Below are 15,205 nucleotides of genomic sequence, written 5' to 3' on the forward strand. Positions count from 1 at the left end.
TTTATAATAATGGCATCTGTTTTATAACATGATGTGTTTTTTTTAATACAAACTATACATACTTTGTTCTAGAAACAGGACCAACATGAAAACTTGGACATTTTCATTCTTAATAGAAAGCAATTAGTGAAGCTGGCAGTTTTCCTTGGGGCTGCTTCCAGGCAGCCTGCTCAGCAGATCTGACTCAGTGCTGGGAAAAGTCCTGAAGAGGCGATTACAACAATATATTTTCTGAAGTTTGTGTTTGCGAGTGAGGCCTTGAGCTGACCCTGAGCTGACCTTGAGCTTGGGGCTTATTCCCTCTTGCCATCCACACACGCATAGACCCGGGGCCCTGGGTGAACCAGTGGGGTCCGGGGGGAAGAGGAGTCTCCAGGGCATGTGGAGTCAGGGCCACGGCGTGGGCCGCAGGCTGAGGCCCGGGCTCCATTAGGGAGCCTGGCTGCTGGCTCCACACATGACGAAGGACACGCAAAATCGTGTGCCATCCCCACCCTGCGTACGGCCGGCTGCAGAGGGCAGAGCTTCCTGAGAGCAACAGCAGCGGGTGTTTCTTCCCATGTCCACCAAGGCGGAGAGCCCTCCTCTGGGGAAGGGGCACGGGGCCCCCGTGAGCCGTACCCCACCGCCCCAACAAACAGCACGCCAGGGCCACGTGGATTATCTGGCAGGGCAGAGAGAACCTCGCACGGAAGGCAGTCAGAGAGGAAGCCATGTGGATGAGTATTGACTCGGCTGTTATTAGAAGGGATGGTTATATACGTACCCAGCCAACGTGCAGACAGTTCCAGAATGCCTTAATGTACCACACACCACACCGAGAATTTAATTCTGGGCACACAGGATGAAAGGCCGTGCACAGTCCTCAACTGCCAAGAGTGAAGTCAACCAAAACCAGGATCCTCGAGCAGAGAGGGCTGGCCAGCAAACAAGCAAACAAGCTGACGTGCACAGGTGAGGAAGGGCAAGTTTGTGGGGAAGTCGGGGAGACAGCCGGGAGACAGCAGGGAGACAGCCGGAGACAGCCGGAGACAGCTGGGAGACAGCCAGAGACAGCCGGGAGACAGCCGGGAGACAGCCGGGAGACAGCCGGGAGACAGCCGGAGACAGCCGGAGACAGCCGGGAGACAGCCAGAGACAGACAGAGACAGACAGGAGACAGCCAGAGACAGCCGGGAGACAGCCAGAGACAGCCGGGAGACAGCCGGGAGACAGCCAGGAGACAGCCGGGAGACAGCCGGGAGACAGCCGGAGACAGCCAGAGACAGCCGGGAGACAGCCGGGAGACAGCCGGGAGACAGCCGGGAGACAGCAGGGAGACAGCCGGGAGACAGCCGGGAGACAGCCAGAGACAGCCGGGAGACAGCCGGGAGACAGCCGGGAGACAGCCGGGAGACAGCCGGGAGACAGCCGGAGACAGCCGGGAGACAGCCGGGAGACAGCCGGGAGACAGCCGGGAGACAGCCAGAGACAGCCAGGAGACAGCTGGGAGACAGCCGGGAGACAGCCGGGAGACAGCCAGAGACAGCCAGAGACAGCCAGGAGACAGCCGGGAGACAGCCGGGAGACAGCCGGGAGACAGCCGGGAGACAGCCAGAGACAGCCGGAGACAGCCAGAGACAGCCGGGAGACAACCGGGAGACAGCCGGGAGACAGCCGGGAGACAGCCGGGAGACAGCCGGGAGAAAGCCGGAGACAGCCGGGAGACAGCCGGGAGACAGCCGGGAGACAGCCGGGAGACAGCCGGGAGACAGTCAGAGACAGCCAGAGACAGCCGGGAGATAGCCGGAGACAGCCGGGAGACAGCCGGGAGACAGCCGGGAGACAGCCGGGAGACAGCCGGAGACAGCCGGGAGACAGCAGGAGACAGCCGGGAGACAGCCGGGAGACAGCCGGGAGACAGCAGGAGACAGCCGGGAGACAGCCAGAGACAGCCAGAGACAGCCGGGAGACAGCCGGAGACAGCCGGGAGACAGCCGGGAGACAGCCGGGAGACAGCCGGAGACAGCCGGGAGACAGCCGGGAGACAGCCGGGAGACAGCCGGGAGACAGCCAGAGACAGCCAGGAGACAGCTGGGAGACAGCCGGGAGACAGCCGGGAGACAGCCAGAGACAGCCAGAGACAGCCAGGAGACAGCCGGGAGAAAGCCGGGAGAAAGCCGGAGACAGCCGGGAGACAGCCGGGAGACAGCCGGGAGACAGCCAGAGACAGCCAGGAGACAGCTGGGAGACAGCCGGGAGACAGCCGGGAGACAGCCAGAGACAGCCAGAGACAGCCAGGAGACAGCCGGGAGACAGCCGGGAGAAAGCCGGAGACAGCCGGGAGACAGCCGGGAGACAGCCGGGAGACAGCCGGGAGACAGCCGGGAGACAGCCGGGAGACAGCCGGGAGACAGCAGGAGACAGCAGGAGACAGCCGGGAGACAGCCGGGAGACAGCCGGGAGACAGCCAGAGACAGCCAGGAGACAGCCGGGAGACAGCCGGGAGACAGCAGGAGACAGCAGGAGACAGCCGGGAGACAGCCGGGAGACAGCCGGGAGACAGCAGGAGACAGCCAGGAGACAGCAGGAGACAGCCGGGAGACAGCCGGGAGACAGCCGGGAGACAGCCGGGAGACAGGAGGAGACAGCAGGAGACAGCCAGGAGACAGCAGGAGACAGCCGGGAGACAGCAGGAGACAGCCGGGAGACAGCAGGAGACAGCAGGAGACAGCCGGGAGACAGCCAGGAGACAGCCGGGAGACAGCAGGAGACAGCCGGGAGACAGCAGGAGACAGCAGGAGACAGCCGGGAGACAGCCGGGAGACAGCCGGGAGACAGCAGGAGACAGCAGGAGACAGCAGGAGACAGCCGGAGACAGCAGGAGACAGCCGGGAGACAGCAGGAGACAGCAGGAGACAGCCGGGAGACAGCCAGGAGACAGCCAGAGACAGCCGGGAGACAGCAGGAGACAGCAGGAGACAGCCGGGAGACAGCCGGGAGACAGCGGGAGACAGCCGGGAGACAGCAGGAGACAGCCGGGAGACAGCCGGGAGACAGCCGGGAGACAGCAGGAGACAGCCGGGAGACAGCCGGGAGACAGCCGGGAGACAGCCGGGAGACAGCCGGGAGACAGCCGGGAGACAGCAGGAGACAGCCGGGAGACAGCCGGGAGACAGCCGGGAGACAGCCGGGAGACAGCCGGGAGACAGCAGGAGACAGCCGGGAGACAGCCAGAGACAGCCGGGAGACAGCCAGAGACAGCCGGGAGATAGCCGGGAGACAGCCGGGAGACAGCCAGGAGACAGCCAGGAGACAGCAGGAGACAGCCGGGAGACAGCCAGGAGACAGCCGGGAGACAGCCGGGAGACAGCAGGAGACAGCCAGGAGACAGCAGGAGACAGCCGGGAGACAGCCAGGAGACAGCCGGGAGACAGCCGGGAGACAGCAGGAGACAGCCGGAGACAGCCAGGAGACAGCCAGCAAAGCTGAGCCTCCAGGCCGGCTGCCTGGGCAAGGCAGACCCTGGTCCCATGGCGTTCCTCCACTGGCTCAGATGAGACACCAAAGCTGCAAAATCAACTCCGTCCTGTCCTACAAACAGGAGCCAGCACATGCTACTACAACGTCCCAGCGGACGCATCCCAGCAGATGCACCCTCCACGCGGACGAAAGCCATGGAATCAACGCTGTCATTCAGGCGCAATGCAGGCATTGGGTTCAGTCAATTCTTATGAATCAGGTGAGACAAAAATCTATGGTAGCACCGTCAGACGACAGAATTACAGAGCAGGGGTTTACGGCCGAGTGTGGACGTGTGGCTGGGACCTGAGCTCCGGGCTTTGCCTCCATGCTCCTGTGCAGCATTCATGATGGGAGGGCTGGGGAGGCCTGTAGCCCTGTAGCCGCCAGGAGTCCATCTCTTTGTTCGATTGAATTCATTTGTTCTGTAAACACAGCCTGAGCACCTACCATGTGCCCTTGATCACAGATAGCCTGCTGGAGTGTGTGTGTGTGTGTGTGTGTGTGTGTGTGTGTGTGTGTAGCTGGGCATCTGTGTATCTGTGTGTGCATCTCTATGTGTGTATCTGCACATCTGTGTACATGTGTGTGTGTGCATGTCTCTGTGTGCGTGTCTGAATTTCTGTGTGTGTCTGTGTGTACGTGTGTATTTGTGTGTCATCTTCTAGTGATGGTTAACAGAGTGTACTAAGCAAAGGGATACTGACGGACAGACATTGGAAGGACCACCCCAAGGGCGTATGAAAGCAATGAGTTCTGGAAGCTGGCGGTCTATCTCAGATTCCCCAGTGACCCTAACAAAGCTTAGACTGCGGGAGGGATGAGCAAGGCTGGGAAATCCACAACCAGAGAACAAAGGTCTACTGAAGACCTGCCCCGCGTGGGTGATGCCGCCTGCATTCGCCGGTCGGTGCGTTCCTGACCCCACTCCCGAGGCCGGAGCTGCCCGGGCTGACTCCCTTCACATCCCCTCACTGCTATTGAAACTTTAGGATATTGTCTCAGGAACACAAAATTTCAGACCACAGCTACCACCATCAGAAACTCCAGGGCACTTGGAAATTAGCAAAACAGGATGGAAAGAAGGAGACAACAACAAGACACAGAGCGGAAGACTTCTCTCAGACCAGACACACAAAAGAGAAACAAAAGATGGCAGGGTATGATACATTCTTCACTTATCAGTTTCTAATAAACCACTCATTACCTCGGTGATTTGTTTCAAAATGAAGATTTCTCATCATAGGTGGAAAATAATGCCCTGAACTTGAAAATTCTCCTCTAGTATTTTTTTAAACTGAACTTCAAATTGTGCTTTGACGCGAAGAGGGCCTGAGCATCGTGAACTCTTCTGTTATTCACAGAACTCACACAGAGTTAAGTCTTCCTGAGGTGACACTGATTCCTATTTCACAGCTTTGGGGTACACAAGCCCGTACAATCCCCCAGTGATGGTATCAGGGTGATTGACTCACCCAGAGCTCTGCGGATTTGAGTATGCTCTGGCCCTGGCGAATCCATTCTGAAGAACATCAGCCAGGCCTGATGGCTCACTCCTGTGATCCCAGCGATATCAAAGGCCTGGGTAGGTGGATGAGGTCAGAGATCGGCCCCCTGCGAAAAGCCGGAGACCCAGAAAGAGATAAAGTAGAGAGGGCTGGAGTGGGGCGCAGCTGGTGATCTGTCCGGCCAGGGAGAGGTCCTGAGATCCAACCTGAGTACCGCCAAAACCAAGCCTCCCGTCCCGTGGCAGCTCTGGGCCATTCTCACCTCTTGAGAGGCGGTGATATCTGTGAATGTTATCCATGCCACCACACACGGGCTCAGACAACATTTCAGAACGGCGAATTTCTGGGGTTTAACTTCCTGTGTATTTTTAACTTCAAATAAAAGCTTACCTAAAATAGCCCCTGAGGGCCGGCCATTGACATCTTTTACCGTGATTCATAGTCTGAAGGACTGCGGAGGTAAATCATCTTGATTGATTTGTAATTACCTCTACCTGTATTCCAAAGAAAGCGATCAATAGAGCCATCTGCAAAGTCCAGCGGGGCTCCGCGCTCAAGAGCCAGTGCCGCTCACGCTGGCCGCGGAGACCCCACCCCCAGCTCCGCAGCTCAGGCGTAAGCACCGGGAACATCTTCTCTTTCCCTACGCTTGCTTGCCTGCCTTCCTTTGTTTTTGGACAAAAATGCTTCAGCTCGCCCAAGTCAGCAGTTATTAAAATCGTTTCTGAGTATAGTGACCACCACTGCCACCTGTGCTGGAATTTAAGTGTATCAGTAATTCCCCTTCTGTCTGTTCCCACCTGCACTTGATATTCTTGAAGCAGTGCTGGGAAGGCTGGAGCGTGGAATCCTTCAACCACCGCTGCCTGCTCCTCCCGACACCCCCGAGCGGCTCCGCGGGGCCTGGCGTGGCACCCGTGGGTCTGACACCGACGCCCCCAAGCAGCTTCGCGGGGCCTGGCGTGGCACCCGTGGGTCTGACACTGGGGGTGCGAGTCTCCAGACACCAGCGAAGCCTTTCATGGAGAAAGATGTGCTGCTGAGGAAGAAAAACAGTCCTCTCGGAGCAGCATTCGGTTCCCGGCCGTGCCACGTGGAAGGCGCGGTTCACGTGTCCGTGACACGGGCGGTGCGACCACATCTCACCCGTGGCGCTGTCCGTGCGTGTGCGGCAGGGTGGTGCCCCTCCTGCTCTCCCAGTGGTCAGAGTGTTCCGTGGAGTTCATCTCGAGCTGTGCATCGAGACACCACGCGGTCAGAGGACTTCACTCCTTACACATGACCGTGTCAGACCCGGCGGCTCCTATCCAGCTCGCAGATGCACCCAGCGGGACCTCAGCCCACACCCGCAAAGCTGTCTGAGAGCCTTGTGAACGGCCAGGCCGTAGCTGACTGGATGTCAGACAAGGGTTCCTGTCACTTTGAGGACGACTGGACGTGGACGGTCATCGCTGCCAGGGAGGCGGGACGCGGTCTGCGTGCTGGGTGACAGGGCTTCCACCTGGCGCTCTGAGCCATCTGTGAAGCATGTGTCACCTGAAGGTGTCTGAAACTTCCTTGTAGCCTCATCTTCAAAGTAAGGCCAGATCAAAGTGTCAGAGTAAGAGATCAAAACAAGCAGTGCCTCTTTAAAACCTCCTGTTTCTGCTGTGGTTCAAAGCCGGCTAATAAATATCATCACAGGGAAGCTGGTGCTCTGGGAGGGGCCCCGAGTGAGGGGACTCGCAGAGCGCCGGGAAGCTGTGTGGATCTCACCACCGCACGCCCAGAGACTGGGTCGGGGCGAACTTTCACTCCCCCGACTCAGAAGCCCCGGCTCAGGTCCAACTCCACCCTCTCTGCGGCTTCTCCTGTTTGCAGTACCGGGCGGCGGGAGGAACAGCTCGTAGCAGGGGTGATGTCGTCGCCTGGGTGGCCCCAGCCCAGCCCACTCCAGATTCCTGACCCACAGGAGCTGCAAGAGGTCTGGCTGATTTGCCCAGAGCTGAGATCAAAGCCAGAGCCTTGGGTACTTCCAGCTACAGCTCACTCAGGTGTTTCTTGCTTGTTTCTTGAGGTCGCCTGTTCTAACTTTCTGTAGGTAACTACTCCTGCACCTGATCTGCACAGCAGGTCAAGGCAACTTTGTCAGTTACTTTCAGCATAGAAAACGTGAGCCTGGGCCCGGAGCCCTCACCGGGAGCCGCGCAGTCCTGGGAGATTAATTGTTTTCTCCTAAATGAGGGAGTCAGAGACGATGTATCGGCAGAGGGAATTCCCACGTCAGGCTGCTCTGAGTCCACAGGCTGAGAAAGGCCACTTTCTAGAGCAGTCTTCTCTTCTGGAAGTGTCTAGGGAGAAGAGAGCTCCTGGGCTTGTGTGATGGTTCCGAGGCCCGGCCCGGCCTACAGCCCTGCCGAGACCGCAGAAGCGGCTCCTTCGATTTTCAGTTTTTAACTCCAAAACATCAGCGAGGCTGGGCAGTGACCGGGCTGGCCACACGTGTACACCGGCTGGGCTCGTGTGTGTGTGTGTGTGTGTGTGCGCGTGCGTGCGTGCGTGCGTGTGTGCGTGCGTGTGTGCGTGTGTGCATGTGTGTGTGTGTGTGCGCGTGTGTGCGTGTGTGTGTGCGTGCGTGTGTGTGTGTGCGTGCGTGCGTGTGTGTGCATGTGTGTGTATGTGTGTGCGTGTGTGTGCGTGTGTGCGTGTGTGTGTGCGTGCATGTGTGTGTGCGCGTGCGTGTGTGTGTGCGTGTGTGTGTGTGTGTGTGCGTGTGTGTGTGTAAGTGTGTGTGCGTGCGTGCGTGTGTGTGTGTGCATGTGTGTGTGTGCGTGTGTGTGCGCGTGCGTGTGTGTGTGTGTGCGTGTGTGTGTTCTAGTGTCAGTTGTTCAAGTTCAAGCACAGATTCATTCAGCTCCAGGAGTTCTGGCCCAGTGCCAGACGACAGTCAGTGTGGTGAAGAGTGGAGGGTGTGTCACGCAGCCATGTCTGTCTGAGTGTCCATGCCAGACGACAGTCAGCGTGGTGAAGAGTGGAGGGTGTGTCACGTAGCCATGTCTGTCTGAGTGTCCATGCCAGATGACAGTCAGCGTGGTGAAGAACACGGGGCTGTGTCACACAGCCGTGGCTGTCTATGTGTCCACACCAGGCAGAGCAGCACCAGGGAGGAGAGCCAGGGCAGAGGAGGCGCCAGGACTTCAAACGCCACTCCAGGCCGGCCCCCAGCGTCTTGCCTTCGGGAACACACCGCCATGCCATCCAGCCAGGTGGGCGCAATTCTCTGAGTCTGGTATTTTGCTGAAACACGTTGTAAATATCACAAAAGGCTCATGCTCCTCTGAATGCTGTGTTTGCGTTCCGTGAGATGTAGGACCCTGTGTGCGTGTTACACATTACAGGTATGTAGTCATTACAGCCAGAACAGGAAGCCATAATTTCTAAGAACAGGAATTATAACATTATAAATAAACCAAATTATAAAACAAACTAACAGCCCAGAACTGGGGGGAGAGGGTACGACGGCTCCCTGGGGGAGGGGGTATGATGGCTCCCCAGGGGAGGGGGGTATGATGGCTCCCTGGGGGGAGGGGGTATGATGGCTCCCTGGGGGAGGGGGTATGATGGCTCCCTGGGGGGAGGGGGTATGATGGCTCCCCGGGGGAGGGGGGTATGATGGCTCCCTGGGGGAGGGGGTATGATGGCTCCCCGGGGGAGGGGGGTATGATGGCTCCCTGGGGGAGGGGGTATGATGGCTCCCCGGGGGAGGGGGGTATGATGGCTCCCTGGGGGGAGGGGGTATGATGGCTCCCCGGGAGAGGGGGGTATGATGGCTCCCTGGGGGAGGGGGTATGACAGCTCCCTGGGGGGAGGGGGTACGACGGCTCTCTGGGGGGAGGGGGTATGACAGCTCCCTGGGGGGAGGGGAGTACGACGGCTCCCTGGGGGGAGGGGTATGATGGCTCCCTGGGGGGAGGGGTATGATGGCTCCCTCGGGGGAGGGGGGTATGATGGCTCCCTCAGGGGAGGGGGGTATGATGGCTCCCTCGGGGGAGGGGGTACGATGGCTCTCTGGGTGGAGGGGGTACGATGGCTCTCTGGGGGGAGGGGGTATGATGGCTCTCTGGGGGGAGGGGTACGATGGCTCTCTGGGGGGAGGGGGTATGATGGCTCTCTGGGGGGAGGGGTACGATGGCTCTCTGGGGGGAGGGGGTATGATGGCTCTCTGGGGGAAGGGGTACGATGGCTCTCTGGGGGGAGGGGGTACGATGGCTCTCTGGGGGGAGGGGTACGATGGCTCTCTGGGGGGAGGGGGTATGATGGCTCTCTGGGGGAAGGGGTACGATGGCTCTCTGGGGGGAGGGGGTACGATGGCTCTCTGGGGGGAGGGGGGTACAATGGCTCCCTCGGGGGAGGGGGTACGATGGCTCTCTGGGGGAAGGGGTACGATGGCTCTCTGGGGGGAGGGGGTATGATGGCTCTCTGGGGGAAGGGGTACGATGGCTCTCTGGGGGGAGGGGTACGATGGCTCTCTGGGGGGAGGGGGTATGATGGCTCTCTGGGGGGAGGGGTATGATGGCTCTCTGGGGGGAGGGGGTATGATGGCTCTCTGGGGGGAGAGGGGTACAATGGCTCCCTCGGGGGAGGGGTACGATGGCTCCCGAGACTCCGCACGCTCCTTCATCTTTGAATGAAAACATTTTTGCGGCTGTTTTTATGAAGTTTCGGTTAGTTTAAAGAAGTGAAGGGGAGATGGGATGGATGGAAATTGCTAAGAACCCCAGATCATGGTGGAGCTAAGTCTAATCAGTAGCCCCACGACCACGAAACTGGTTTTGATGAAATGAGCAGATGGGAATCCATATGAAATACTTGGAGGAGAGCGGATCTCACACGTGGAGGAGAGCGGATGTCACACGTGGAGGAGAGCAGATGTCACACGTGGAGGAGCATGGATGTCACACGTGGAGGAGCATGGATGTCACACGTGGAGGAGCATGGATCTCACACGTGGAGGAGCATGGATGTCACACGTGGAGGAGCATGGATCTCACACGTGGAGGAGAGCGGATGTCACACATGGAGGAGAGCGGATCTCACACGTGGAGGAGAGCGGATCTCACACGTGGAGGAGCATGGATATCACACGTGGAGGAGCATGGATGTCACACGTGGAGGAGCATGGATGTCACACGTGGAGGAGCATGGATGTCACACGTGGAGGAGCATGGATGTCACATGTGGAGGAGAGCGGATGTCACACGTGGAGGAGCATGGATCTCACACGTGGAGGAGCATAGATCTCACACGTGGAGGAGCATGGATGTCACATGTGGAGGAGAGCGGATGTCACACGTGGAGGAGAGCGGATGTCACACGTGGAGGAGAGCAGATCTCACACGTGGAAGAGAGCGGATGTCACACGTGGAGGAGCATGGATGTCACACGTGGAGGAGCATGGATGTCACACGTGGAGGAGCATGGATGTCACACGTGGAGGAGAGCGATGTCACACGTGGAGGAGCATGGATGTCACACGTGGAGGAGAGCGGATCTCACACGTGGAGGAGAGCGGATGTCACACGTGGAGGAGCATGGATGTCACACGTGGAGGAGCATGGATGTCACACGTGGAGGAGCATGGATCTCACATGTGGAGGAGCATGGATGTCACACGTGGAGGAGCATGGATGTCACACGTGGAGGAGCACGGATGTCACATGTGGAGGAGCATGGATGTCACACGTGGAGGAGAGCGGATCTCACACGTGGAGGAGCATGGATGTCACACGTGGAGGAGAGCGGATGTCACACGTGGAGGAGAGCGGATGTCACACGTGGAGGAGCATGGATGTCACACGTGGAGGAGCATGGATGTCACACGTGGAGGAGAGCGGATGTCACACGTGGAGGAGCATGGATGTCACACGTGGAGGAGCATGGATCTCACACGTGGAGGAGCATGGATGTCACACGTGGAGGAGCATGGATGTCACACGTGGAGGAGCATGGATGTCACACGTGGAGGAGCATGGATGTCACACGTGGAGGAGCATGGATCTCACACGTGGAGGAGCATGGATGTCACACGTGGAGGAGCATGGATGTCACACGTGGAGGAGCATGGATGTCACACGTGGAGGAGCATGGATCTCACACGTGGAGGAGAGCGGATGTCACACGTGGAGGAGCATGGATGTCACACGTGGAGGAGCATGGATCTCACACGTGGAGGAGCATGGATGTCACACGTGGAGGAGCATGGATGTCACACGTGGAGGAGCATGGATCTCACACGTGGAGGAGCATGGATCTCACACGTGGAGGAGCATGGATGTCACACGTGGAGGAGCATGGATCTCACACGTGGAGGAGCATGGATCTCACACGTGGAGGACAGCGGATGTCACACGTGATGTCGCGTGTGAACCAGTGCTTGCGCTGTGTGAGCTGCGGTTTCAATGTGGTGTGGGTGAGACGCCGCTCCCGGCATGTTGGAGAGCTGTCAGACATTGCTTTCCCTTGACTTCAATGGTGGTCCAATCGTTTGTTAATTGGACGTCGCTGTGTCACTCAGGATCTGTGGTCATCCGTTGCTCGCTCTCCTGTGGCCTTTAGACTTCCCTCCTCACTTCTTTTTTAAGTACAGTCTTGTCTTCCGCCTCTCGCAATGCAAGGCGCTCAGGACCTGAAGCAGCCCATTCGTGTACGACCAAATCTCGGCTCTGCAGGAACCCGAGTCCTTGAACCATAGCACCCAGGGGAACTTCCTAGCCCCGTCTCCAGGGAGAGATACAAACATTCGTGTTGGCTAACTGTTCTTCCAGGGAAGGAAGAGGGCTGGTGTGTGGCTTCACAGTAGGGCAGAACTTGATATGGAAAATGTGCTGGCTACTCTAAAATAGTTACTTTTCCTCTCGACCCTGCTTCGTGAGACCAGGTCTGGGGCTCAGCTAAAACACACCTTAAAATAACCCTCGGGATGGCTCTGAAGATTACTCCTGGGCACCGGCGCGGCCCCGGGTTCGATGTTACCCCTGGCCAGGAGTCTCGGTATTGGGTTTTGCCTCTGTGTTTCGGGGCGGCAGCCTGACCTCAATTTTCTGGTGGACCTTGGGAAATGATTAATTTCCCGAGGCCGGCCTGTGTGCTGCGAGCCGCAGGGCGGCCGCCACCCAGCGTGGGCACGTTGCCAGTGGAAACAAAGTTCTAGAAAACTTTCGTCTGAAGACTGTGCCCCTGTGAAACGCTCCCAAGGAAGTGCACTGGACACAGAGGCCCGCGCGGCATGGATTCCTCCCGTGGCCGCCGCCTCCCGCCCCGCGTGGGCATGGGGGACACTCCCTGGGACCTGTCTGTCCTCACGCGCACTCCGGGACAGGCCCAGACCTGGGGGAACGCCAGGCACTGGGAGCCGCTGGTGACGCACGGCCTCCACTGCTGCTCAGTGAGGGCCCAGGCCCCACAGTCCCATCCTGCACCCCACTGGGCCTGGACTGGCTTCAGAGGCCCCGAGCCCTCTGTGTGAAGTTCTCTCCACACAGCTCCGTAGCCTGGCAGTGGAAGCGCTGAGCACTGCAGAAGAGCTGAGGGTGAGGGCCAGGCACCGGAGGCTGGGGAGACGTGGCCTCCGTCCCCGGCCTCCGTCCCTGGCCTCCGTCCTGGCCTCCGTCCCCAGCCTCCATCCTGGCCTCCGTCCCGGCCTCTGTCCCCGGCCTCTGTCCCAGCCTCTGTCCTGGCCTCCGACCCCAGCCTCCATTCCAGCCTCCGTCCTGGCCTCCGTCCCTCCCTCCCAGCCCCTGCCTGCCCAGACCCCGCCTGCCCAGCCAGCGACTCCCTCCCTTGGGATCACTGGCAGTGCAGAGGGAGGTCAGACAAGGCGGAGGTGGGAACTCTAGCCTGCCTGACCGGGTCAGCCCTTCTGGAAGGTTCTTCGCAGGATGAAGCCCTGCATGTGGCCTGGTCCCAGGCTGCTCTCAAGGCCTGGCCCTGTCTCTCCCCGTGATCCTTCTACAAGCAGCAAGGGGATGACGGCCCTGGGGGAGGGGGGTCCCGGCTCAGCGGCCCCCCCCAACCCTCCCCCTTCCCACCTCCCACGTGGGACAGTGGGCCTCGGCGGCCGCCGGCACCAGACTCCTCTCCCCCGCTGGCCCGGGCTCACTGTGAGCAGCACCGTCCTGACCACGGGTGTGAGGCGCTCCGGAGTCTCCAGGGAGGCTGTTAGAAGCAGCCAACGAGCGCATGCACGGTCAGAGCCCCCTACGGACAACGCGAAGCAACGTGGCATTCCTCCTTCAGCTTGAAACACACACTGGTATTCGAGGCTCGCACAGACACCGAAGAATGTGCTGGAAACGTCACAGCAGCCACGGGAGGAATAGCACGGTCTCGAAAAGGGGATGGAGAAAAAAATCCCAGGGGTGGATTGCCAACGGGGAGCGGGGGGGGGGGGGGAGGGATAGTTGTAAGAAAGGACAGAGAGAGAGAGAGGGAGGGAGGGAGAGAGAGAGGGAGGGAGGGAGGGAGAGAGAGAGAGGGACGTCGGCAAATTGAACATCTTTCCATGATAACTCTTCTGACTTCCTGCTCCACTCCCACACTTTCCAGCCTTCCTCAGAAGCTGAGGGCATTAAGTGAGGATCTGGAGATCACTTGGAAAGAGAGTGTCACTGAAATATAGAAAGAGAACACCCTGCCTCACTGGAAGCATTTCTACGGCAATGCAAGCTCCTTCACTCAGATGCCACCTTCCACATTTTAATGAGGATACTGTGTCATGTGGGAAGAACAGCTGATTTCCGAAATGAAGTGAGAGCCCAGGGACCCAGAGGCAGGACTGAAGAGCGGGACTCCCGGCCAGCTCTGACGACAGAGTGGGGACATAACCCGGGTTTGAGGCCCAGTATTTTGGACTAGCGTTTTCAACATCAGCAATTTGACAAGGTTAAGGACATTTGTAATGCACATCTTACTTACAAACAATGATTCTCTTAACTAATAAACCTGATATCATCCAGGTACCTGTGGCTCACGCCTGCCATCCTAGCTACTCAGGAAGCTGAGATCTGAGGATGGCGGTTCAAAGCCAGCCTGGGCAGAAAAGTCCATGAGACTCTGATCTCCAGTTAACCACCAGAAAACTGGAAGTGGCGCTGTGGCTCAAGTGGTAGAGCGCTGGCCTTGAGCTGAAGAGCTGAGGACAGTGCCCAGGCCCAGAGTTCAAGCCCCACAACCCACAAAAAAAAGAGAAATAGAAAGTACCCCAGGTGTCTCGGTTCGGGTGCAGGAGTGCGGATGCGTGGCCTTGCCCCCCAGAGCATCTCCGCGGCCCTCAGTCACACCCCGTCTCCTTGCCCCCTCCCCTGCCCTTTTCCCCAGTGCTGTAAAGTCCCCTCGCAGACCGGGCTGTGACACCGAGCTGGGCTTGTAGCTTCTTCATTTCAAACACAAAGGCATGGGGTGTCCGGAATGCCAGAGAGCATGGCGAGCGGTACCCTGTGACTCAAGCTGCAGCCACAACCAGCAAAGGCCCCAAGACAGCACAGCTTTGCCTCTCCTAGAAGAGACCCTGAGCCGCTCCATCCCGAGTCCCCACGCCCGGCGGTTTCGGCCATGGGCCCAACCACAAAATCCACCTTGTTGTGTGAGCAATGTCTGGACTGTGATATAAATACGTGGTCAAAAGTATTTGTTCCTGATGGCCAAGTGGGCCAGGGAAACTACCATCATCATCATCATCACCATCATCATCATCATTCTTTTGTTTATCCTCTATCAGGAAAGGGAAAATAAAGTACTGTGCAACTCCCTTTATCACAATAAGAAGCATTTCCAGGCATGGCAGTGCACACCTCTAATCCCAGCACTCAGAGAGGCAGCAGGAGGGAAACGAAGCGCTGAAGGAGCCTGAGCTATATAGTAAGTTCTAGGCCGGTTTGTAAGTTAAGTTTAAGCTTACCAGGGGGAGACGGTGTCTCAGATTCCCCTTCTTCCCCTAAAAGAGAATTCAATAATGTATAAGCCAAGCCGTCCTTGATGAGCTGTGAACAAGTTTCTCTTCACCGGGAGAAAATTAAGCTCACATTGCATATGGAAAGCTCTTGCTAAGATATTTTATTATTGCCGCTAGCAGGTTTCAAATGAGGGAGGCTGTGTTAAGGAAACTATGTTATCTGTTTCTTTAACTGTTTGATTGCTCACTCTGACATAGCCTTGGTGAC

Source organism: Dipodomys spectabilis, unplaced genomic scaffold, assembly GCF_019054845.1.
Source record: "Dipodomys spectabilis isolate Male_0828 unplaced genomic scaffold, ASM1905484v1 ptg000559l, whole genome shotgun sequence".
Taxonomy (NCBI): domain Eukaryota; kingdom Metazoa; phylum Chordata; class Mammalia; order Rodentia; family Heteromyidae; genus Dipodomys; species Dipodomys spectabilis.